This window comes from Bombina bombina, chromosome 12 (genome assembly GCF_027579735.1).
Source record: "Bombina bombina isolate aBomBom1 chromosome 12, aBomBom1.pri, whole genome shotgun sequence".
Taxonomy (NCBI): Eukaryota; Metazoa; Chordata; class Amphibia; order Anura; family Bombinatoridae; genus Bombina; species Bombina bombina.
Window position 1 is genome coordinate 144,810,349 of NC_069510.1, and position 24,923 is coordinate 144,835,271.

The window sequence follows — 24,923 nt, forward strand, 5'->3', positions numbered from 1 at the left end:
TAGCCCATTTACCCTAACTAAAACCCTGTCCCACAACAATCAACAATTAACCCTCGCTGATGCTAACCCCACCTCCAAACCGCTATTCATACTTATATGGTGGGCATATACCTATCAGAAATGCCTACCAGAACCACCATCTCTACATATACGGAACCATTTGTTATTGCAGTTTTATGCCTTTTTTTTTTTAAAAAAACAATATTTATTGTACAAGAGAAATACAAAACAGGTATACAGATGTTGAATTTACAAGTAGTTTGAATCAAACAAGTACATATGTACACCTACAGTGTAATCATTATATAATAAAACATGAAAACAGTCATAATCAATGGGTTATTTGACAGCATGTCACTACCCAGTTATGTGCTTTAACCAATCTATAGTAACCATGTTTTCATATGCTCCTGGTATCTACCTGTACACAACAAAACATTGCTTGCAATTAGTGAGATTCCTAAAATAGTTCCATAAACATCTTCTCGTCCTCTTGATACAGACATTAAACATCTAAGCAGCTACAGACCCCCAAGACCTACCATTGGATAGGTAATCGCCTAACCTTTCAAACGGTATAAGTCTTGGGGATCTGGGGGGGGTGGGAGATGAAATCCAGCGTAGCACCCACGTAGGAAATGGCTTAGCACTCAAAGGGCTAATATCCTATCTGGTATTTTGGTATATTTAGTCGGGATCTTAAGGCCGGGTGGGAACTCTTTATTGTGAATGAATGAGGTTAGGGGTGAAAACTTTGAAGAGATGTTGGGATATTCGATCAGAATTCTGTCCCAGGTCAGAAATGTTTCTTGAACAATATGTGTAAAATATGTCTGTTGTGAAGTTGTAACATTGGGTGTCCAACAGTGTACTCCTAGGTGTGTGGAGCTTGCGATGTCATGTTCCAACTGTACCCAGATTTTGTATTATAGTTAGTATACCAGTCCACTATTCTTTGCATGTATATGGCTTTGCTGTAGGTGACGAGATCAGGTACTCCTAGTGCCCCATTATTTAATGTCTGACACATGATTCTTCTATTTATCCTAGAAGCTTTAGAGGTATAGATGGCGCAGGTCCTTTGATTTCACTCTGAATATATTAATGTCACTGAAGACAAAGAGAATGACTTGAAGTATGTATATATTCCAATATAATATTTGTGCAGTATACTCACAACATAGGATTTGCAATGTCGGCCGGTCTGGAGAACACCCCTTGATAGATGGTGTACAGCCAAGCTGGGAAAGAGAATACTCCAATGATGAAAATAGTAAAAGCTCTGGATGCAAATAAAGCAGTTACTTACTCCTTAAAATCCAAATTTCGGCGTTGTCACAGCAAAAAACAGCAAACACAAATTATGTGTAAAAAGAAGAGCAAAACATTTATTATGAGCTCAGCTCAACGCGTTTCAACGTCTTTCTCAAGAGCAATATTAAAACAGGTAAAAAGTTGCTGTGCTGTGACGTTTATCCACGGCTTAAATACAGATGGTATATGTTCCAACTTCCGGTTTACCGGAAACTGGACTCACAAATCAAAATATAAAATCCCCATATAATTATCATTTTTATTTGTTCTTAACTAGTTATACATTTTCTACAATGGAATTTTAAATATGCCGTTTTTTTCAACAAAGTGAAATGTATTAAAATGTTAATAATTTCTGGGTAAGAACAAAAAGAACCAATCACAAATTATGTAATAAGTTTGAAACCGCCAATCGAAACAATTTTTTTTTGCGGTTCTATTTCAGGTCTGTTCTGTCTTGCCATGTGATAATGGTGGACCAATGACAGAGGACTTGCTTCGATGTTAAAAAGTCAGTCACATGTGAAAGTAGCAACCAATGGGAGTGATTCCAAACATCAGTTCCCAAACAAGTAGTGATACATATGGAGTTCCATTTCAGGTCCATCCAGACTTGTCATGTGATTCCTATGATCCAATGGTGGAAAACTTGTGCGGTGAGGTTTTTAGCCAATGGGATGCCCAGGAAAAAATGGCAATTTATAAAGAACATTGAAAGTCCCAATCGTGAATAGCTATAATATACAATTTAAAATACAAGTGAAAAGTATATATTCAGTGCAAATTCAGAATTACATAAATAATAACGTATGACATATATTCAAGAAATTAATCATACGACAACTAAATTAAATTATATATATTAAATATAGTTGGTGAAAAATATTGGCTCATTATTAATACTGAAGTAAAACAACTGTAAAAATGCTTATCGTGTTACCTTTGTGGAAAAAAACATATATTATTAAAAACATATATTATTAAATTGAACCCATTATTATTATTCTTTATTTATAAAGCGCCAACAGATTCCGCAGCGCTGTCCATGGGTACAAAAATAAAAGTACAGTACAATATAAAAGACACCAGACAAAGTTTAACAAACAAATACAGGGGGAATTGAGGGCCCTGTTCCCATGGGAACTTACAATCTAGATGGGTAGGAGGGTGAGAAACAGGAGGTGGGGACTGCAAATGTGAGAATGATGTTAGTGTGGAGTTAGATGGGGGCAGCAATTAGGCAAGTGGAATTAATTTGTTACTGATTTGGAGATAGGCTTCCATGAACAGAAAGGTCTTTAGGGAGCGTTTAAAGGAGGAAAGGTTAGGGGAGAGTCAGACAGCTCTAGGAAGTGCATTCCAGATGGTTGGTGCCGCACGAGAGAAGTCCTGTAGCCTAGCATGGGAGGAGGTGATGGTAGAAGATGCAAGGAGCAAGTCATTGTTGGATCTTAGGGCGCGGGCTGGAGTGTATTTGTTGATGAGTGAGGACAGGTGGGGGGGCTGCGTTGGTAAGGGCTTTGTAGGTCAGATGAGAATTTTGAATTTAATTCTACTGTGGATGGGTAGCCAGTGAAGGGACTCGCAGAGAGGTGCAGCAGATACAGAGCGTCGGGAGAGGTAGATTAGCCTAGCAGAGGCATTTAGGATGGATTGAAGAGGGGAGAGGCGGGAGAGAAGGAGGCCAGTTAGTTGGTTATTACAGTAGTCAAGTCGGGAGATTAACATGGAGTGGATTAGCTGTTTAGTAGTTTCAGCATTAAGAAACGGACGAATTTTGGAGATATTGCGTAGGTGGTTGCAACAGGAGGAAAAGAGCAATTGGATGTGGGGTATGAAGGACAGATTGAAGTCAAGTGTAACTCCTAGGCAGGACTTGGGGTGATGGGGAGATAGTGGTGTCACCAACAGTGATTGAAAAGTTAGGAACCAGGGTAGAATTAGAGGGGGGAATTAGAAGGAGTTCAGTCTTGGACATATTGATTTTTAGGTGGTGAGAGGCCATCCAAGAAGAAATGCCAGATAAGCAGACACTGATGTGAGAAAGGATGGAAGGAGAGAGTGAAGGGGTGGATAGGTAGATCTGAGTATCATCAGCATAGAGGTGGTAGTTGAAGCCATAGCTACTGATAAGTTTACCCAGTGAGGAATAATAATAATAATTTGCGATTTTTATAGCGCTTTTCTCCCTGTGAGACTCAAAGCACTTTACAAATATGCCAACATAAGACATAAAAGTTAGGAGTTTCTGAAGGTCAGATAAGCGGACTGAATGCCTGATGGAAGAGGTGGGTCTTTTAAATAGAGAAGAGTAGAGGACCCAGAACAGAGCCTTGAGGTACTCCAACAGACAGAGACAATGGAGAGGAGGAGTCGCCAGAAAAGGAGACAGAAAAGGACCTATTAGAGAGATAAGAGTGGATTCAGGAAAGTGCAGTGTCAGAGAGCCCAAGGGAGCTGAGAGTCCGTAGGACAAGGGGATGGTCAACGATGTCAAAGTCAGCAGACAGATCAAGTAAGATAAGTATTGAGTAGTGGCCGTTTTTTTTTCCAGCAGAAAGAGGATCATTGGTAACCTTGGTGAGGGCAGTCTCAGTTGAGTGTTGGGAACGGAAGCCAGATTGCAAGGGGTCGAGCAGTGAGTTGGAGGACAAGAAGTGGGTTAAGCGATCAAAGACTAGTTTTTCCAGGACTTTTGAAGCTAGCGGAAGCAGTAATATGGGGTGGTAGTTTGCAGAAGAGGGTGGGTTTTTTGAGGATGGGGGTGACCTTTGCATGTTTGAAGGAAGATGGGAATGAACCGGTAGTAAGGGATAGGTTGAATATGTAAGTAAGAGCTGGAGTGAGGGTAGAAGACAGAGAAGGTATTAGATGTGAAGGGATAGGGTCAAGTGTGAGGAAGATAATAGGGAGCTCACTTCATTCTCAGTGGTAGGGTAGAAGGTGCTGAGAGTGGTGGAGGTGGTTGCCAGGGGCGGAGATGGAAAGTTGCAGTCTTGTGTTGGGATATTACTTCGGATGGTAATTATGTTGAAAAAGTAGTCTGCCAGGTCTTGAGCACTAAAGGCAGATGAAGGGGGTGGTGCAGGTGGATAAAGGAGAGAGTTGAAAATGGATGAGAGACGTTTAGGGTTTGAGGCATGAGTAGATATAAGAGAAGAGAAGTAGGTTTGCTTGGCTAAGTGAACGGCAGAGGAGTAAGAATAAAGAGTGAACTTATAGTGGAGGAAATATGATTCAGAGCTGGATTTCCTCCAGGCACGTTCAGCAGCACGGGAGCATTTTTGCAGGTAGCGTGTTTGCTTAGAGTGCCAGGGTTGGAGCTGACAATGGGTTTTTCTTTCATGTAATTAGCAAGAGTCCATGAGCTAGTGACGTATGGGAAATACATTCCTACCAGGAGGGGCAAAGTTTCCCAAACCTTAAATGCCTATAAATACACCCCTCACCACACCCACAATTCAGTTTTACAAACTTTGCCTCCGATGGAGGTGGTGAAGTAAGTTTGTGCTAGATTCTACGTTGATATGCGCTCCGCAGCAAGTTGGAGCCCGGTTTTCCTCTCAGCGTGCAGTGAATGTCAGAGGGATGTGAGGAGAGTATTGCCTATTTGAATGCAGTGATCTCCTTCTACGGGGTCTATTTCATAGGTTCTCTGTTATCGGTCGTAGAGATTCATCTCTTACCTCCCTTTTCAGATCGACGATATACTCTTATATATACCATTACCTCTGCTGATTCTCGTTTCAGTACTGGTTTGGCTTTCTACAAACATGTAGATGAGTGTCCTGGGGTAAGTAAATATTATTTTCTGTGACACTCTAAGCTATGGTTGGGCACTTTATTTATAAAGTTCTAAATATATGTATTCAAACATTTATTTGCCTTGACTCAGAATGTTCAACATTCCTTATTTTTTCAGACAGTCAGTTTCATATTTGGGATAAATGCATTTGTTTCAATCATTTTTTCTTACCTTAAAAAATTTGACTTTTTTCCTGTGGGCTGTTAGGCTCGCGGGGGCAGAAAATGCTTCATTTTATTGCGTCATTCTTGGCGCAGACTTTTTTGGCGCAAAATTTTTTTTCTGTTTCCGGCGTCATACGTGTCGCCGGAAAGTTGCGTCATTTTTTGACGTTTTTTTTGCGTCAAAAATGTCGGCGTTCCGGATGTGGCGTCATTTTTGGCGCCAAAAGCATTTAGGCGCCAAATAATGTGGGCGGTTTTTTTTTGGCGCTAAAAAATATGGGCGTCATTTTTGTCTCCACATTATTTAAGTCTCATTATTTATTGCTTCTGGTTGCTAGAAGCTTGTTCACTGGCATTTTTTTTCCCATTCCTGAAACTGTCATTTAAGGAATTTGATCAATTTTGCTTTATATGTTGTTTTTTTCTTTTACATATTGCAAGATGTTCCACGTTGCAACTGAGTCAGAAGATACTTCAGGAAAATCACTGCACAGTGCTGGAGCTACCAAGCTAAGTGTATCTGCTATAAACTTTTGGTATCTGTTTCTCCAGCTGTTATTTGTATTGCATGTCATGTCAAACTTATTAATGCAGATCAAATTTCCTTTAGTACTGTTACATTACCTGTTGCTGTTCCGTCAACATCTAATTTTCAGAATGTTCCTGATAACATAAGAGATTTTATTTTTTAAATCCATTAAGAAGGCTATGTCTGTTATTTCTCCTTCTAGTATACATAAAAGTCTTTTAAAACTTCTCTTTTTTCAGATGAATTTTTAAATGAACATCATCATTCTGATACTGATAATGGTTCTTCTGGTTCAGAGGTTTCTGTCTCAGAGGTTGATGCTGATAAATCTTTGTATTTGTTCAAGATGGAATTTATTCGTTCTTTACTTAAAGAAGTGTTATTTGCATTAGAAATAGAGGATTCTGGTCCGCTTGATACTAAATGTAAACGTTTAAATAAGGTTTTTTAAATCTCCTGTAGTTATTCCAGAAGTGTTTTATCTCCCTGATGCTATTTCTGAAGTAATTTCCAGGGAATGGAATAATTTGGGTAATTTATTTACTCCTTCTAGACGTTTAAGCAAATTATATCCTGTGCCATCTGACAGATTAGAGTTTTTTGGGACAAAAATCCCTAAGGTTATGGGGCTGTCTCTACTCCTGCTAATGTACTACAGATAGTACTTCATTTAAGGATCCTTTAGATAGGAAAATTGAATCCTTTCTAAGAAAAGCTTACTTATGTTCAGGTAATCTTCTTAGACCTGCTATATTTTTAGCGGATGTTGCTGCAGCTTCAACTTTTTGGTTAGAAGCTTTAGCGCAACAAGTAACAGATCATTATTTTATAGCATTATTATTATTCTATAACATGCTAATAATTTTATTGGTGATACCATCTTTTGATATCATTAGAGTTGATGTCAGGTATATGTCTCTAGCTATTTTAGCTAGAAAAGCTTTATGGATTAAACTTGGAATACTGACATGCCAACCGTGGACTCTTCCGTTAAGACCAGACCTTTTGTCTCAAGGTCCTTTTTTTCCATCAGGATCTGAAATCCTTGAATTTAAAGGTATGGAGATTGAACGCTTGATTCTTGGTCAAAGAGGTTTCTCTGACTCTGTGATTAATACTATGTTACAGGCTCGTAAATCTGTATCCAGAGAGATATATTATAGAGTCTGGAAGACTTATATTTCTTGGTGTCTTTCTCATCATTTTTCTTGGCATTCTTTTAGAATACCGAGAATATTACAGTTTCTTCAGGATGGTTTAGATAAGGGTTTGTCCGCAAGTTCCTTGAAAGGTCAAATCTCTGCTCTTTCTGTTCTTTTTCACAGAAAGATTGCTATTCTTCCTGATATTCATTGTTTTGTACAAGCTTTGGTTCGTATAAAGCCTGTCATTAAGTCAATTTCTCCTCCTTGGAGTTTTAATTTGGTTCTGGGGGCTCTTCAAGCTCCTCCATTTGAACCTATGCATTCATTGGATGTTAAATTACTTTCTTGGAAAGTTTTGTTCCTTTTGGCCATCTCTTCTGCCAGAAGAGTTTCTGAATTATCTGCTCTTTCTTGTGAGTCTCCTTTTCTGATTTTTTCATCAGGATAAGGCGGTGTTGCGAACTTCTTTTTAATTTTTACCTAAGTTGTGAATTCCAACAACATTAGTAGAGACATTGTGGTTCCTTCATTATGTCCTAATCCTAAGATTTCTAAGGAGAAATCGTTGCATTCTTTGGATGTTATTAGAGCTTTGAAATATTATGTTGAAGCTACTAAGTCTTTCCGAAAGACTTCTAGTTTATTTGTTATCTTTTCCGGTTTTAGAAAGGCCAGAAAACTTCTGCCATTTCTTTGGCATCTTGGTTGAAATCTTTCATTCATCTTGCCTATGTTGAGTCGGGTAAGACTCCGCCTCATAGGATTACAGCTCATTCTACTAGGTCAGTTTCTACTTCCTGGGCGTTTAGGAATGAAGCTTCGGTTGATCAGATTTGCAAAGCGGCAACTTGGTCCTCTTTGCATACTTTTACCAAATTCTACCATTTTGTTGTATTTTCTTCTTCTGAAGCAGTTTTTGGTAGAAAAGTACTTCAGGCAGCGGTTTCAGTTTGAATCTTCTGCTTATGTTTTTCATTAAACTTTATTTTGGGTGTGGATTATTTTCAGCAGGAATTGGCTGTCTTTATTTTATCCCTCCCTCTCTAGTGACTCTTGTGTGGAAAGATCCACATCTTGGGTAGTCATTATCCCATACGTCACTAGCTCATGGACTCTTGCTAATTACATGAAAGAAAACATAATTTATGTAAGAACTTACCTGATAAATTCATTTCTTTCATATTAGCAAGAGTCCATGAGGCCCGCCCTTTTTTGTGGTGGTTATGATTTTTTTTGTATAAAGCACAATTATTCCAATTCCTTATTTTATATGCTTTCGCACTTTTTTCTTATCACCCCACTTCTTGGCTATTCATTAAACTGAATTGTGGGTGTGGTGAGGGGTGTATTTATAGGCATTTAAGGTTTGGGAAACTTTGCCCCTCCTGGTAGGAATGTATATCCCATACGTCACTAGCTCATGGACTCTTGCTAATATGAAAGAAATGAATTTATCAGGTAAGTTCTTACATAAATTATGTTTTTTGTTTTTTTTGCGTATTTGGGGAGTAGCGAAAGTGTCCAGTGCAGAGGAGAGAGTATTGTTATAGTGGGTTGTAGCAAGGTCAGGGCAGGATATTGTGGAAGTGTGGGGGAGGTGTTTTTTAATAAGTTTCTATCAATAAAATTAAAATTTGATTTTCAAATGAAAGCTGCTACTCTAATGTCCTTATTGAGACCCCAATGCCCATATGTTCTAAGAGTGTGGATCCACCACAGTTCTCTTTTGTCCAACTCAGTTTCTATCCCCCCCCCCCTCCAATGTGTAGACAACTTCTCTATTCCTAACCACTGAAAATTGTTAATGTTAAACTTTTGACATCTATTGCAATGAAGAGGAACTCCATGGTCTAGTTTTTACAAACCTTGTCGTTTGTCATAAATATAGAATCTGACAATTACATTGTAACAAGTATATGACATTGGTGGTTTTGCAACTGATGACATTCTTAATTTCAAAGGTTTTTCTGGTGGTTGTTGATGTAAAGGTTTTATGCACTCTTTTAGTGTAGTTGCAGCCTTTGCAGCGGACGCAAGTATTAAAACCTTTGAGATTAGAAATTTGTATAGGGATTTTGGGATTCATATCCTTAATCAAAGAAGGGACTAGTTTGTGTTTAAAATGTGTTCCCTTCCTAAATATTATCTGTGGTTTGTTAGGAATTATGGTCTCTAAGATTTTGTCATTTTTGAGAATGTGCCAGTGTTTATTAATAATATTTTTAATTTGGTTCTGGCCAAAGTTAAAAGTAGTTATGAACCTTGGAAAAGATTAATTATATGGCTCCCGGTTTTGACACTTTAAAAGGGTACTCCTATCTTTTGTTCTTAATCTCTTGTCTTTCTACTTCTAGAATATCACCTTTATATCCTTTTTGTTGGAACCTCATTTTTAAAGCATTAGATTGTTCTTCATAGTCCTCTATTCTGTCACAATTACGTCTAATGCATTGGAATTGCCCTTTAGGTATAGCTTTAAGCCAAGTAGGGTGATGATGACTGTCTTGTCTAATGTAAGTATTTACATCACATTTTTTTAAAAAGGTCTTTGTATGTATAACTTCATCTATTACAAAAATAGAAAAATCTAAAAAAGTCGCCTCAGTTTCATATATACTGTATATATATTTTTCACTAACTATATTCAATATATTTAATTTAGTTGTTGTATGATTAATCTCTTGAATTTATGTCACACGTTTTTATTTATGTAATTCTGAATTTGCACTGAATATATATGAAATTATATAAGGCTATCCTACGAACTAGTTTATACTGTTAGGTAATATCGGGCAGACTTGCTGGGCCTATGGCTCTTATCTGCCGTCAATATCTATGTTTCTATGTTTCTATTATTAACATTTTAATAGATTTCACTTTGGTGAAAAAAACTGCATATTTAAAATTCCATTGTAGAAAATATATAACTAGTTAAGAACAAATAAAAATGATAATCATATGGGGATTTTATATTTTGCTTTGTGAGTCCAGTTTCCGGTAAACCGGAAGTTGAAACATATACCATCTGTTTTTAAACCGTGGATAAACGTCACAGCACAGCAACTTTTGACCTGTTTTTAATATTGCTCTTAAGAAAGACGATTTTAATCGTTGAAACGCGTTGAGCTGAGCTCATAATAAATGTTTTGTTCTTTTTACACATAATTTGTGTTTGCTGTTTTCTTTCATGTAATTGGCAAGAGTCCATGAGCTAGTGACTTATGGGATATACAATCTTACCAAGAGGGGCAAAGTTTCCCAAAACTCAAAATGCCTATAAATACACCCCTCACCACACCCACAATTCAGTTTGACAAACTTTGCCTCCTATGGAGGTGGTGAAGTAAGTTTGTGCTAAGATTTCTACTTTGATATGCGCTTCTCAGCATTTTGAAGCCCGATTCCTCTCAGAGTACAGCGAATGTCAGAGGGACGTGAAGGGAGTATCACCTATTGATTCTATGGTTTTCCTCATAGGAGATCTTTTCGAAGGTTCTCTGTTATCGGTCGTAGAGATTCATCTCCTACCTCCCTTTTCAGAGGACAATATACTCTCATATTCCATTACCTCTACTGTTGCTATTTCAGTACTGGTTTGGCTATCTGCTATATGTGGATGGGTGTCTTTTGGTAAGTATGTTTTCATTACTTAAGACACTCTCAGCTATGGTTTGACACTTTATGTATTAATATAAAGTTTTAAATATATGTATTGTACTTATACTTGCTATGAGTCAGGTTTATGTATATTTCCTTTTGCAGACTATCAGTTTCAAAATTGGGAAACATATTTAGGAAGTTATTTTTTCTTACCTGGGGTATAGTCTTTTCTTCAAATTGACTGCTTTTTCATTAATTTTCGTGGGCAAAATTAGGCTTGCGAAGTCGCAAAATGCTGATATTTATTGCGGTGACGCAATTCGTCATTTCTGGCGTCTTAGTTGATGCCAGGTTTCCTTGCACAAGGTTGCGTCTGCCATGACGCGAGTTGCGTCATTTCCGGATGTTGTTAGCACCAAAAAAATTTCATTTTGCATTGCGCGTCATACTTGGTGCCAAATAATTTAATTATTTAAACCCCACTTCCTATATGCCTCTTTTTTATGCTATGTGGGCTATGCTGTTTGCATTTTTTTTCCCATTCCTGAAAATGCCATATAAGGAAATTGATAAGTTTACTTTATATGTTGTTTTTTCTCTTACATTTGCAAGATGTCTCAATCTGATCCTGTCTCAGAAACCACTGTTGGAACCCTGCTGCCTGATAACAGTTCTCCCAAAGCTAAGTGTATCTGTTGTGTTAGTGGAGATTATATCTCCAGCTGTAGTATGTAACCGTTGTCATGATAAGCTTTTACATGCAGAGAATGTATCCATCAGTACTAATATAATGCCTGTTGTTCCTTCAACATGTAATGTACATGATATCCCTGTGATTATAAAAGATTTTATTTCTGATGCGATTCAGAAGGCTTTGTCTGCTATTCCGCCTTCTAATAAATGTAAAAGGTCTTTTAAAACTTCTCATAAAGTTGATGAGATTTCAAATGACCGACAACATACTGAATTATCCTCCTCTGATGAGGATCTATCCGGTTCAGAAGATCCTACCTCAGATATTGACACTGACAAATCTACTTATCTCTTTAAGATGGAGTATATTCGTTCCTTGTTAAACGAGGTGTTGATTACTTTGGATATTGAGGAAACTAGTCCTCTTGATACTAAAACTAGTAAACGTTTCAATTCTATTTATAAACCTCCTATGGTTACTCCAGAGGTTTTTCTAGTTCCTTATGCTATTTCTGATATGATTTCAAAGGAATGGAATAGGCCTGGTACTTCTTTTATTCCTTCTTCTAGGTTTAAAAAGTTGTATCCTTTGCCAGCAGTTAGGTTGGAGTTTTGGGAAAAAATCCACAAGGTTGATGGGGCTAGTTCTACTCTTGCCAAACGTACTACTATTCCTATGGAAGATAGTACTTCTTTTTTTTTTTTTTTAATTATTTTTTTATTGAAGTTAAGACACATATCATCACAACAACAAGAACTCGCCCACAGGCCAAAGTTACAACAAAGAGATTAATACATTGTCTATGCATAGGCATTGTTGAGAAAGCAATAGGCATATATAGCAAGAGAAAATACATTTTGAAATCTGGTTTTGAAGATAGACAGTATCTTGGGCGAGATTAAATAAAACTTCATTTTATAATATAATATCAGCGTATGAGCTCCACATTCTAATAGTATTTTACCTAAGACCAAAATATCAGTCTGTGGAGGGTCAGCATAGGAATCAGCCACTCTTGGGCCGAGATTAATAGGGGGGTGGGGGATATTCAGCGGGTAAGCACCGCTATACGCATAGGGAAAGGGGTGGGGGGGGGACGGAGCCATAAATATAGAGACTAGCAGGGCATAATACAGCATGCTGGGTTAACTTATAAGCAATAAACTGAGCATGGATTTATTTCAGGCTATTGTGGATATTAGAGTTCTCCCCTCCAGTAAAGCGATTAATACAAAATATACACTAAGTGTCCCAAGAGGTCTATATATGGGACCAGACGATCAAGGTAGTTCAAAAGTTTACCACTTCGGGCAATATTTGGGAGTATTTTAGAATTATACGAAAGGTATGATGCTTTATAATCATAGGTAAAAGACACCCTTATTGCAATAAATAGAGGTATGTCTAATCAAGGGAGGCTTAATCTTCCTGTTATAACTGGTTATAACTGGTTAACATAACTTGGGCTAAATAGATGCTATTAATGTTTACAACCTGTTTAGAGGGTATGCTTACCTCTATGAGTATGTACACTATTAGTGAACTATAGGTAAGCCTGGTTAAACAAACCCAAACAAAAAGAATTTCATACCATAAATCTTATCTAGAGCAAATAACAGTCTCATATAACATATATACTATAAGCAGCCCCTACTTCTCCTTATTAACTGAGCCCTAACTACTACACATAATTAAGAATGGAGAGAGTTAGTTGAGGCATTTTAAGATAGCATTGAGTCATGTTAGGTTAGGCTAAAAACATTTAACTAATAAAATTAATACGTTGCCGCATAGAAGCATTAGTGAGACCACTCTTTGAAATATTTGGTCTAGAATGAGAGAGCCAATAAAAGATTTTTCTGGCGTCCTGACATGTACATCGTATACTAGGCAATTCCCACAAGTATAGCATGGGCAGAGAAAAATAGCATGGGGAGACATATTTTCTATATATCTAAGTAAAACATATAATTACAGAACAATTAACTTCTTCAAACAGCACCTCAAACACATCTAAAGAGGAAAACATTTAGGGTGTAAACAAAGTGGAACAGCTAGTCCGGTTTTTAAAGTAGCGACTAAGAACTTGCAAGGAAGTACGGTAGTTTATAGGATTTCTTTATAAGTAGTAGACAATAGTACTAAATGCAGCAATATAGCACCATGCACAAGCTACTCTGAGTTAGATCTTAGTAGAATTAGGTTGTATTCGCACAAAGTGAGTATTATATTTAGGCCAATTATTTTGAGACTGATGGGATTCACTCAGGAAAATCAACTAGTTGAGAGAAAGGGCTTGGCACATATATAACAAAACTCCGCTACACTATTTTCTTAACAGTTCTAGGCCTCAGGCGTAAAAGTAATATAATATCATACTACTGGGACCTATTTAGCAAGCATGAATGTAATGAGGAGTAGTAAGCAATAAAATGAGGTATATACCCATGTCTGAATTGTTGTTATGAGCTATGGATACATCCAGATATGACAACATAAACACAACTATAACTTAGTGTTCCTATGAAGTAGTGTAAGCAGTGTAGGCAACCCTTACTTATAATTTTAACTTGGATGGTGTTCTGATCAGGGGTATAGATAAGTGTTGTAAGATATATAAAGAACAGCATATGGGCGAACCATGAGATACTCCTCCTACAGACTGTAAAGGGCAAAATAAGTAATACACCAAACATGTGTTGTGCTTACATATAAGAACATTATATAGGGTAACCAACTATGATATATAGTAGATCACATTGGATCCGTTATTAGCCGGTGTGCAAATTCTGACAGAAAACTATATTTTTAGCATGGTAAGTATATCTGATATTAAGGTAAGCTATACAAAGAGAAAACAAAAAAAAAACAAAACACTACTCTGGAGTATCCATAAAAACTGCATAAACAGTTAAAATATACATTGCACAGGAACTTTAGCAGGCTGATGTCACCTATGTTATGAATAGAAGTAAACCTATCAGTAATGAACAATAGCTATATATGATGCAGTTGAATAATAGTCCTGCAGCTTAAACATATAAGGTGGTTACGCTGGGTAGGTCTTTTAATATGTTTTAGAAGGGCAACAAAGGCTAAGTCACATTCAATAGCTATGTTACCTGCAGGATTAAGCTCCTAGAAGCACTGTAATGTGTTTTTCTCCTTCAGCGGCAAACATACAGATCAACTATATAAATAATACATACTGACACCATAGGTATTCTTTGACAAATCACTCATGAAACTAGGGTCACTAAAAATTGAATGGCAAAATATAATTAGTTGGCCCTCATCAAAACATCCTTAAATATTGACCATTGCAAATGTATGCAGCGTAACCTACAAAATTAATTGTTCTTTTGAAAATGTATGAAAATAAGTTATGGACTGGAACATATAGAGGTGAATAACAGCTCTCAAGCATATAACATAGGTCAGTTAGAAGGAGGTATAGGAAAGACTCCAGGGTCTATATAGAAGCTGTGATACACATATGTTTGTAAGGAGCATTTCTCACCCCTCTTAAGTCCTATCTTAAAGTAAAATAAAGTGACGGTCTATGAGAGCAATAAACATTGTAAACATATAAACCACAATGTCTACATCTCCATTAATGGCAAGAGAGCAACACATATTTATAGATTGGAGAGAGATAGACCATTTTAAATTATAACAGAATGAGATGCTCTTAAGCATTGCAGGTTAAGGGATAGTCCGGTGTGAACTGTTCATGAGTTTTGGAGTAGGCTTTGGAGTCTATTATTAACAACAATAGCTTACTGCATTGGGCTTACATAGGCATCCAGGGGTCACCGGAAAAAAAAGAAGCCTGATATCGGGAGCTGATAGAGAAGGCTTCAGCTGCGCAGCATCCAAACTCACCCCACTCCTGTCTTTATGCAGCTACTGGAGGATAGATCAGAGTCTATCTGCGGAGCGGATCTGCATGGCGCGATACTGAGGGAGCCCCAGGGCAGCACACCTCCATACCGGGGTTGACTGCTCCTCACATGGCGTGAGAACAGACTTAGGTAGGTCAGAGGGATCCAGGGCTGTACGACTGAGGTGGCTGATACTTTGAGCATCCGCAAACAGCTCCGCTGCAACCCCGGGGCTGTCTTCAAAGAGATTAAGTTCTAGTAACGAAGCTCTTACAGGATCCGACCACGGCGTTGCTGGTAAGGTTGTTAGATTACCGCTAGTGGGAGCTGGTATTATGGCTAGTGGAGGCCCAGTTTCTTGCTGTTGAGAGGTAACCGCCATGTTAGTGAGAATAGGCTGCATGAGGCTTGATTGAACGCTGAGCCCCGTCAGCTCCACCATATGGGATCGGGGACACCCTCTGTCTGAGTTGTGTATATCTTCTGGACATAGAGGTGTATCGCAACTCATCTGCGGTGTGTCTGGGACAAGTCCCCTGGGTAGCGTCCAAAACCACACTCGTCGTTGGTGCATTCTGGGTTTCATTCATAGTGGCTCTGAGCACCACTATTAGGTCCTCGTAGTGGGCGTCCATAGTAAAGATTAAATTATGCAGCATCAAGACAGCTTGCCTCTCCATAGCGTATATGTAGCTGAGTCTGAGTCTCCAAACGAATAACAGGCCCGTGACTGTCTTTTAAAATGGCGCCGTACCTCACATAGTCAGCTTAGCAGGGCAGAAAGATTCTTATGTCAAAATGGTAGCTAAGATAAAGTTTTAGAGTCATTAAGATATTCATCTTATTCTTCAAGGCTCAGTAAAGATTTAAGCTTGAAATAAGGCTCCTTTATGTGTTCAAAATAAGCTAATATTTAAACAGATGTTAGGAGCTCTAGAAAGATGCGTCTCTCTGCATCGGCAGTTGGCTCCGCCCAGATAGTACTTCTTTTAAGGACCCTTTAGATAGGAAACTTGAATCTTATCTAAGGAAAGCTTATTTATTTTCTGGCTACATTCTTAGGCCTGCTATAATCATGGCTGATGTTACAGCTGCATCAACTTTTTCTTTGGAAAACTTAGAGCAACAGGAAACAGATCCTGATTTGTCTAGCATTGTTCGGAATCCAGCTCTTGTCTAATTTCTGCGGTACATATCCCAGGTGTAGACAATTGGGAAGCGGATTATCCCAGCCGTGAGACTCTACATCAGATGTGTTTTTTCAGATTGTTAAGATGTGGGGTCTTCCAGAAATATATCTGATGGCCTCTCATCTAAACAATAAACTTCCCAGGTACCTGTCCAGGTCCAGGGATCCTCAGGCGGAGTCGGTGAATGCGTTAGCAGTTCCTTGGTTTTACCAACCTGCTTATATCTTCCCGCCTCTAGTTCTTCTTCCAAGAGTGATCTCCAAGATCATCATGGAAACATTCGTTTATGTTTCTGGAAGCACCAGCATGGCCTCACAGGTTCTGGTATGCGGATGTTGTCCAGATGTCCAGTTTCCAACCTTGGCCACTTCCTTTAAGACCAGACCTTCTGTCTCAAGGGCCGTTTTTCCATCGGGATCTCAAATCATTAAATTTGAAGGTATGGAAATTGAACGCTTAGTGTTTAGTCATAGAGGTTTCTCTGACTCAGTAATTGATACTATGTTACAGGCTTGTAAATCTGTTTCTAGGAAGATTTATTATCGAGTTTGAAGACTTATATTTCATGGTGGTTCTCATAAATTCTCCTAGCATTCTTTTAGAATTCCTACAATTTTTACAGTTTATTCAGGATGGTTTGGATAAAGATTTGTCTGCAAGTTCCTTGAAGGGACACATCTCTGCTCTTTCTGTTTTATTTCACAGAAAGATTGCTAAACTTCCGGATATTCACTATTTCTCTTGTTAAGTGTATCCAGTCCACGGATCATCCATTACTTACGGGATATTCTCCTTCCCAACAGGAAGTTGCAAGAGATCACCCATAGCAGAGTTGCTATATAGCTCCTCCCCTCACTGCCATATCAGTCATTCTCTTGCAACTCTCATCATAGAAGGAGGGTCGCGAGAGGAGTGGTGTTTTATACTTAATTTATTTCTTCAATCAAAAAGTTTGTTATTTTTAAATGGCACCGGAGTGTGCTGTTTTTCTCTCAGGCAGTATTTGGAAGAAGAATCTGCCTGCGTTTTTCTATGATCTTAGCAGAAGTAACTAAGATCCACTGGCTGTTCTCACACATTCTGAGGAGTGAGGTAACTTCAGATGGGGGACAGCGTGCGGGTTTTCCTGCAAATGAGGTATGTGCAGTAAAATATTTTTCTAAGGAATGGAATTGACTAAGAAAATGCTGCTGTTACCATATTAATGTAAGTAAAGCCTTAATGCAGTGAAAGCGACTGTTAGCAGGCTTATTAATGTATGTGCAGTAAAATAATTTTCTAAGGAATGGAATTGACTAAGAAAATGCTGCTGTTACCAAATTAATATAAGTAAAGCCTTAATGCAGTGAAAGCGACTGTTATCAGGCTTATTAATGTATGTGCAGTAAAGTAATTTTCTAAGGAATGGAATTGACTATGAAAATGCTGCTGATACTGAAATAATCTAATTTAAGCCTTAATGCAGGGAAGCAAGACAGGCTTATTAATAGAGATACATACTCTTTAAAAGAAGGTTGTTTTTAAAAACGTTTGCTGGCATGTTTAATCGTTTTTTGAGGTACATTGGTGATAAGGTTTATTGGGGCATAATTTTTCCACATGGCTGGCTTAATTTCTGCATAGCAACAGTTAACTGAGGTTTCCCACTGTTGTAATATGAGTGGGAGGGGACCTAATTTAGAGCTTTTTGCACAGTTTAAAATTACAAAATGAATCATCCAGATTCCCTCAGCAGTCCTTTGAATGCTACACGACATCTCCTAAAGGGCTAAAAGGACTTCCAAAATCGTTTATAGGGAAGGTAATCCACAGCTCAGCTGTGGCAGTTTTTTGCATTAAGGGGTTAATTATCCATTTGCAAGTGGGTGCAATGCTCTGTGAACTTATTACATATACTGTAAAAATTTCGTTTCATTTACTGCCTTTTTACAATGTTTTTCAAATGCTGACAAAATTTGTTTCTCTTAAAGGCACAGTAACGTTTTTTTATATTTGCTTGTTACTTGATTTAAAGTGTTTTACAAGCTTACTAGTCTCATTATTAGTCTGTTCTAACATGTCTGACATAGAGGAAGCTCTGTGTTCATTATGTTTAAAAAGCCATGGTGGAACCCCATTTTAGAATGTGTACCAGATGTACTGATTTCATGTTAAACAATAAAGATCATTTTTTTGTCTTTAAAAACATTATCACCAAAGGATTCTGTCGAGGGGGAAGTTGTGCCGACTAACTCTCCCCACTTGTCAGACCCTTTGACTCCCGCTTTAGGGACTCACGCTCAAATGGCGCCAAGTGGATAAAGGGCGCCCATAGCGTTTATTTTATCAGAGGATTCTGTCGAGGGGGAAGTTATGCCGTCTAACTCTCCCCACGTGTCAGACTCTTCGACTCCCGCTCCGGGGATTCACGCTCAAATGGCGCCTAGTACATCAGGGGCGCTTATGGCGTTTATTTTACAAGACATGGCGAAAGTTATGAATAATACTCTGGAAGCGGTATTAGTCAGACTACCTAAAATTAAAGGAAAGCAAGATAGCTCTAGGGATAGATACAGAGCATACAGATGCGTCAAGAACCATGTCTGTTACTGCCTCACTATATGCAGTGGGTCATATTTTTGATTCAGGGGAGATGATTTAACCTGATTCCGATATATCTATATTTAAAATTTATGCTTAAAGATCCTCCACTTGTTGCTCAGGGAGGTTTTAGCAGCTCTGAATGACTGGTTTACAATCACTAGTGCTAGAAATTGTGTAGACTGATCGATACTATGCAGTGCCGGTGTGTACTGATGTCTTCTTTCAATACCTAAAGAGGGTTTACAGAAATTATTAATAAGGAATGGGATAGACCAGGTGTGCCGTTCTCTTCCCCTCCTATTTTTAGAAAACTGTTTCTAACAGATGCCACCACACGGGACTTATGGCAGATGGTCCCTAAGGTGGAGAGAAAAGTTTCTACTCTAGCTAAGCGTACCACTAGCCCTGTCGAGGACGGTTGTGCTTTTTTAGAAAATGTTTATTCAACAAGGTTTTATCCTGCAGCCCCTTGCATGCATTGCTTTTGTCACTGCTGCTGCGGCGTTCTGGTTTGAGTCTCTGGTTGAGGCTTTACAGGTAGCGACTCCATTGGATGAATACTTGACAAGCTTAGAGCACTTAAGCTAGCCAATTCCTTTTTTCTGATGCCTTGTTTTCTTTTGACTAAACTAACGGCTAAGAATTCTGTTTTTACTATGCTGGCGCGCACAGCGCTAGGGCTTATATTATGGTTTGAAGGAGATTATTACTAATATCACTGGAGGAAAAGGGTAATGCCCTTCCTCAGGACAGGTCCAGATCAAGGACCAAAAAAGTCTAACTTTTGCTCAGTCCAAGACGGTCTGGTGACAACCAGACCTGGAACCAAAGCTAAGCAGGCCAAGGAGCCTGCTGCTGCCTCTAAGACAGCAGGTTAGAACGGCTCCCTATCCGGTAACGGATACTGTAGTGGGCAGACTTTCATCTTTCGCCCAGGCGTCGGACGTGAAAGAGAGGCCCAGGATCCCTGGGCATTGGAAATTATATCCCAGAGATATCTTCTGGGTTTCAAAGCTTTCCCCCAAAGAAGGGGAGATTTCACCTTTCACAATTATCTGCAAACCAGATAAAGAAAGAGGCATTCTTACACTGTGTACGAGACCCATCCAGTTCCAGGGGAGGAACAGGGATAGAGTTTTTACTCAAATCTGTTTGTGGTTCCCAAGGAGAGGGAACCTTCAAATCTATTTTGGATCTAAAGATCTTAAACAAATTCCTCAGAATTCCATCATTTAAGTTGGAAACTATTCGTACCATCTTAACTATGATCCAGGAGAGTCAATAGAGGGCTACAATGGATTTGAAGGATGCTTATCCTCACATTACGATGCAGAAAGATTACCATCGGTTTTTCAGGTTGCCTTTCTAAACAGGCATTACCAGTTTTGTAGTTCTTTCCTTTAGGGTTAACTACAGCCCCAAGAATCTTTATAGAGGTTTTGGGGTCGCTTTGGCGGTCCTTAGGCCGCGGGGCATAGAAGTGGCCCCTTATTTAGACGACATCCTGATACAGGCGTCAAACATCCAAGTTGCCAAGTCTCATACGGATGTAGTACTGGCATTTCTGAGATCGCATGGGTGGAGAAAAGTGAACAGGAAGAGTTCTCTATCCCCAATCTCAAGAGTTTCCCTCCTAGGGATTCTGATAGATTTTGTAGAAATTAAATTTACCTGACGGAGTCCAGGTTGTCAAAGTTTCTAAATTTCTGTTGTGTTCTTCATTCCATCCGCGCCCTTTGGTGGCTCAGTATATGAATGTAATTGGCTTAATGGTAGCGGCAGAGGACATAGTACCGTTTGCACGCCTTCATTTCAGACCGCTGCAACTTGCAGACTCAGTCAGCAGGAACGGGGATTACACCAGATTTGTTCTCCCTGTTAAATCTGGACCAAGAGACCAGAGATTCTCTTCTTTGGGGACTATCTCGGGTCCATCTGTCCAAGGGTATGACTTTCCGCAGGTCAGATGGGACAATTGTTACAACAGATGCCAGCCTTTTAGGTTGGGATACAGTCTGGAACTCCCTGAAGGCTCAGGGATAGTGGACTCAGGAGGAGACCCTCCTTCTAAGGTATATTCTGGAACTGGGAGCAATATTCCATGCTCTTCAGACTTGGCCTCAGTTAGCAACTCTGAGGTACATCATTTTTCAGTCGGACAATATCACAACTGTGGCTTACATCATCCATCAAGGGGGAACATAGTTCCCTAGCGATGTTAGCAGTCTTAAAATAATTCTCTGGACAGAGGACTCACTCTTGTCTGTCAACTATCCATATCCCAGGTGATGAGAACTGGGAGGCGGATTTTCTAAGTCGTCAGACTTTTCATCTGGAGGAGTGGGATTCCCTCCAGAGGTGTTTACACAAGATCAAGCAGGAGAGTGCTTTGGTGTTTTGGTAGCGCCTGCGTGGCCACGCAGGACCTGGTATTCAGATCTGGTGGACATGTCATCCTTTCCACCACGGTCTCTGCCTTCTGAGACAGGATCCTCTACCTCAGGGTCTTTTCAACCATCTAAATATAACTAATCTGAGATGGACTGCCTGGAGACTGAACGCTTGATGTTATCAAAGCATGGCTTCTCCGAGTCAGTCATTAATACCTTAATCCAGGCATGAAATCCTGTCTTTAGGAAAATTAACATAGATATGGTGTAAATATCTTATTGTTATGAATCCAAGGGTTACTCATGGAGTAAATTCGGGATGCCAAGGATATTATCTTTTCTCCACAATGTTTTTGATAAAAGGTTTGTCAGCTAGTTCCTTAAAAGGACAGATTTCTACTCTGTCTATTCTTTTGCACAAGCGTCTGGCAGGTATTCTAGATGCTCAGGCATTTGGTCAGGCTTTGGTTAGAACCAAGCCTGTGTTTAAAACTGTTGCTCCGCCATGGAGCTTAAAACTGGTTCTTAAGGTTCTTCAAGGAGTTCCGTTTGAAACCTTTTCATTCCATAGATGTCAAACTTTTATCTTGGAAAGTTCCTTTTTGGTAGCTATTTCCTCGGCTCGTAGAGTCTCCGAGTTATCTGCGTTACAATGTGATTCTCCTATCTGGTCCTCCGTACGGATAAGGTGGTCCTGTGTTCCAACCTGGGGTTTTACCTAAGGTGGTATCTAACAAGAATATCCACTCAAGAAATTGTTGTTCCATTCTTGTACCCTAATCTTTCTTCAAAGAAGGAACGTCTATTACAACAATTTGGACGTGGTTCGTGCTTTAAGTTTTACTTACAAGCTACTACAGATCTTCATCAAACATTCACCTTGTTTGTTGTCTATTCTGGTCAGAGGAGAGGTCAAAGACCTTCAGCAACCTCTCTGTCTTTTGGTTAAAAGATTCATAATTCATTTAGTTTAGGAGACTGCTGGACAGCAGCCTCCTGAAGGGATTACAGCTCATTCTACTAGAGCTGTGGTTTTCACTTGGGCCTTTTTAAAAATGAGGCTTCTGTTGAACAGATTTACAAGACGGAGTCTTGGTCTGTGTTTTATACTTTTTTCAAATTTAACAAATTGATTCTTGCTTCTTCGGAGGCTATTTTTGGGAGAAAGGGTTTTTTATAGGCAGTGGTAACTTCCGTTTAAGCACCTGCCTTGTCCCTCCCATCATCCGTGTACTTTAGCTTTGGTATTGGTATCCCATAAGTAATGATGATCCGTGGACTGGATACACTTAACAAGAGAAAACATAATTTATGCTTACCTGATAAATTTATTTCTCTTGTAGTGTATCCTGTCCACGGCCCGCCCTGTCCTTTTAAGGCAGGTAATTTTTTTCATTTATACTACAGTCACCACTGCACCCTATGGTTTTTCCTTTCTCTGCATGTTTTCGGTCCGAATGACTGGATATGGCAGTGAGGGGAGGAGCTATATAGCAACTCTGCTATGGGTGATCTCTTGCAACTTCCTGTTGGGAAGGAGAATATCCCGTAAGTAATGGATGATCCGTGGGACTGGATACACTACAAGAGAAATAAATTTATCAGGTAAGCATAAATTATGTTTTTGTACAGGCTTTGGTTCGTAATCAAGTCTGTCATTAAATCAATCTCTCCTCCTTGGAGTCATAATTTGGTTTTGAAGGCCTTACAGGCTCCTCCTTTTGAGCCTATGCATTATTTGAATATTAAACTACTTTCTTGGAAAGTGTTGTTCCTTTTGGCCATCTCTTCTGCTAGAAGAGTTTCCGAATGATCTGCTCTTTCTTGTGAGTCTCCTTTTCTGATTTTCCATCAGATAAGGCAGTTTTGCAGACTTCATTTAAATTTCTACCTAAGGTTGTGAATTCTAACAACATAATTAGGGAAATTGTTGTTCCCGCTTTGTGTCCTAATCCTAAGAATTCTTTGGAGAGATCCTTACATTCTCTGGATGTTATAAGAGCTTTGAAATATTATGTTGAAGCTACTAAAGATTTCAGGAAGATTTCTAGTCTATTTGTTGTCTTTCTGGTTCTAGGAAAGGACAGAAAGCTTCTGCCATTTCCTTGGCATCTTGGTTAAAGCTTTTGATTCATCAAGCTTATTTGGAGTCGGGTCAGGTCCTGCCTCAGTAGAATCACAGATCAGTTTCCACTTCGTGGGCTTTTAAGAATGAAGCTTCAGTGATCAGATTTGCAAAGGAGCAACTTGTTCTTCTTTGCATACAATTTACTAAATTCTACTGGTTTGATGTATTTGCCTCTTCGGAAGCAGTTTTTGGTAGAAAAGTTCTTCAGGCAGCTGTTTCAGTTTGATTCCTCTGCTTATGTTTTTAAGTTTTTTTCTTTTTCAATTATGAGAAAAACTTTTTGAAAGTGGATTTAATTTTTTCAGCGGAAAATGGCTGTTAGTTATTTTTATCCCTCCCTCTCTAGTGACTCTTCTGTGAAAGTTCCACATCTTAGGTATTAATATCCCATACATCACTAGCTCATGGACTCTTGCCAATTACATGAAAGAAAACATAATTTATGTAAGAACTTACCTGATAAATTAATTTCTTTCATATTGGCAAGAGTCCATGAGGCCCACCCTTTTTATGGTGGTTATGTTTTTTTTTATAAAGCATAATTATATTTCAAGTTCCTTTTTGTTGATGCTTTTTACCTCTTTTTCTATCACCCACTACTTGGCTATTCGTTAAACTGTATTGTGGGTTTGGTGAGGGGTGTATCTATAGACATTTTGAGGTTTGGGAAACTTTGCCCCTCCTGGTAGGATTGTATATCCCATACGTCACTAGCTCATGGACTTTTGCCAATATGAAAGAAACTTAATTTATCAGGTAAGTTCTTACATAAATTATGTTTTTTGCTGTGACAACGCATAAATTTGGATTTAAGGAGTAAGTAACTGCTTTATTTACATCCAGAGCTTTTACTATTTTCATCATTGAAGTATTAATTTCCCAGCTTGGCTGTACACCATCTATCAAGTGGTGTTCTCCAGACCAGCCGACATTGCAAATCCTATTGAGTGAGTATACTGCACAAATATTATATTGGAATATATACATACTTCAAGTCATTCTCTTTGTCTTCAGTGACATCAATATATTCAGAGTGAAATCAAAGGATCTGCGCCATCTATACCTCTAAAGCTCTATATATCCACAGTCAATTGGGAGAGACTGTAAGAAGGCAGCGGTCCACACTTCAGAGAGTGTTAGTCCTTTGTCCATTTACATATTTCTTGTTATATGATCTTCATTTATCTGTATTGTTTTTTGTTGTTCTATTTATCCTAGCGTGGCGTTTGTTCTATATGAATTTGAAAATTTTGTTTGGTAGGGAAGGGAGATATGTATTTGGTAATGATATGGGTAATGTTTGCATGAGATAAAGAATTTTTGGGGGAATATTCATCTTAAAGGCAATTATCCTGCCAGTCCAGGACATTGATTTCCTTCTCCATGAGGATAAGGTAGCTATTATAGAAGATTGGAGGTTTAAATAGCTTCAAATTTTCTTGTCTGGTAAGTTAATATTTAAATATTTCTGATTTGTTTTTTATTTATGAGGAAGTT

At 38.7% G+C, this 24,923-nt stretch overlaps 1 protein-coding gene across 1 annotated transcript in view; it reads left to right on the forward strand.

Moving 5' to 3' along the window:
* The window catches only part of WHRN (whirlin), a 345,573-nt gene that overhangs the window by 303,094 nt on the left and 17,556 nt on the right, over positions 1-24,923 (forward strand).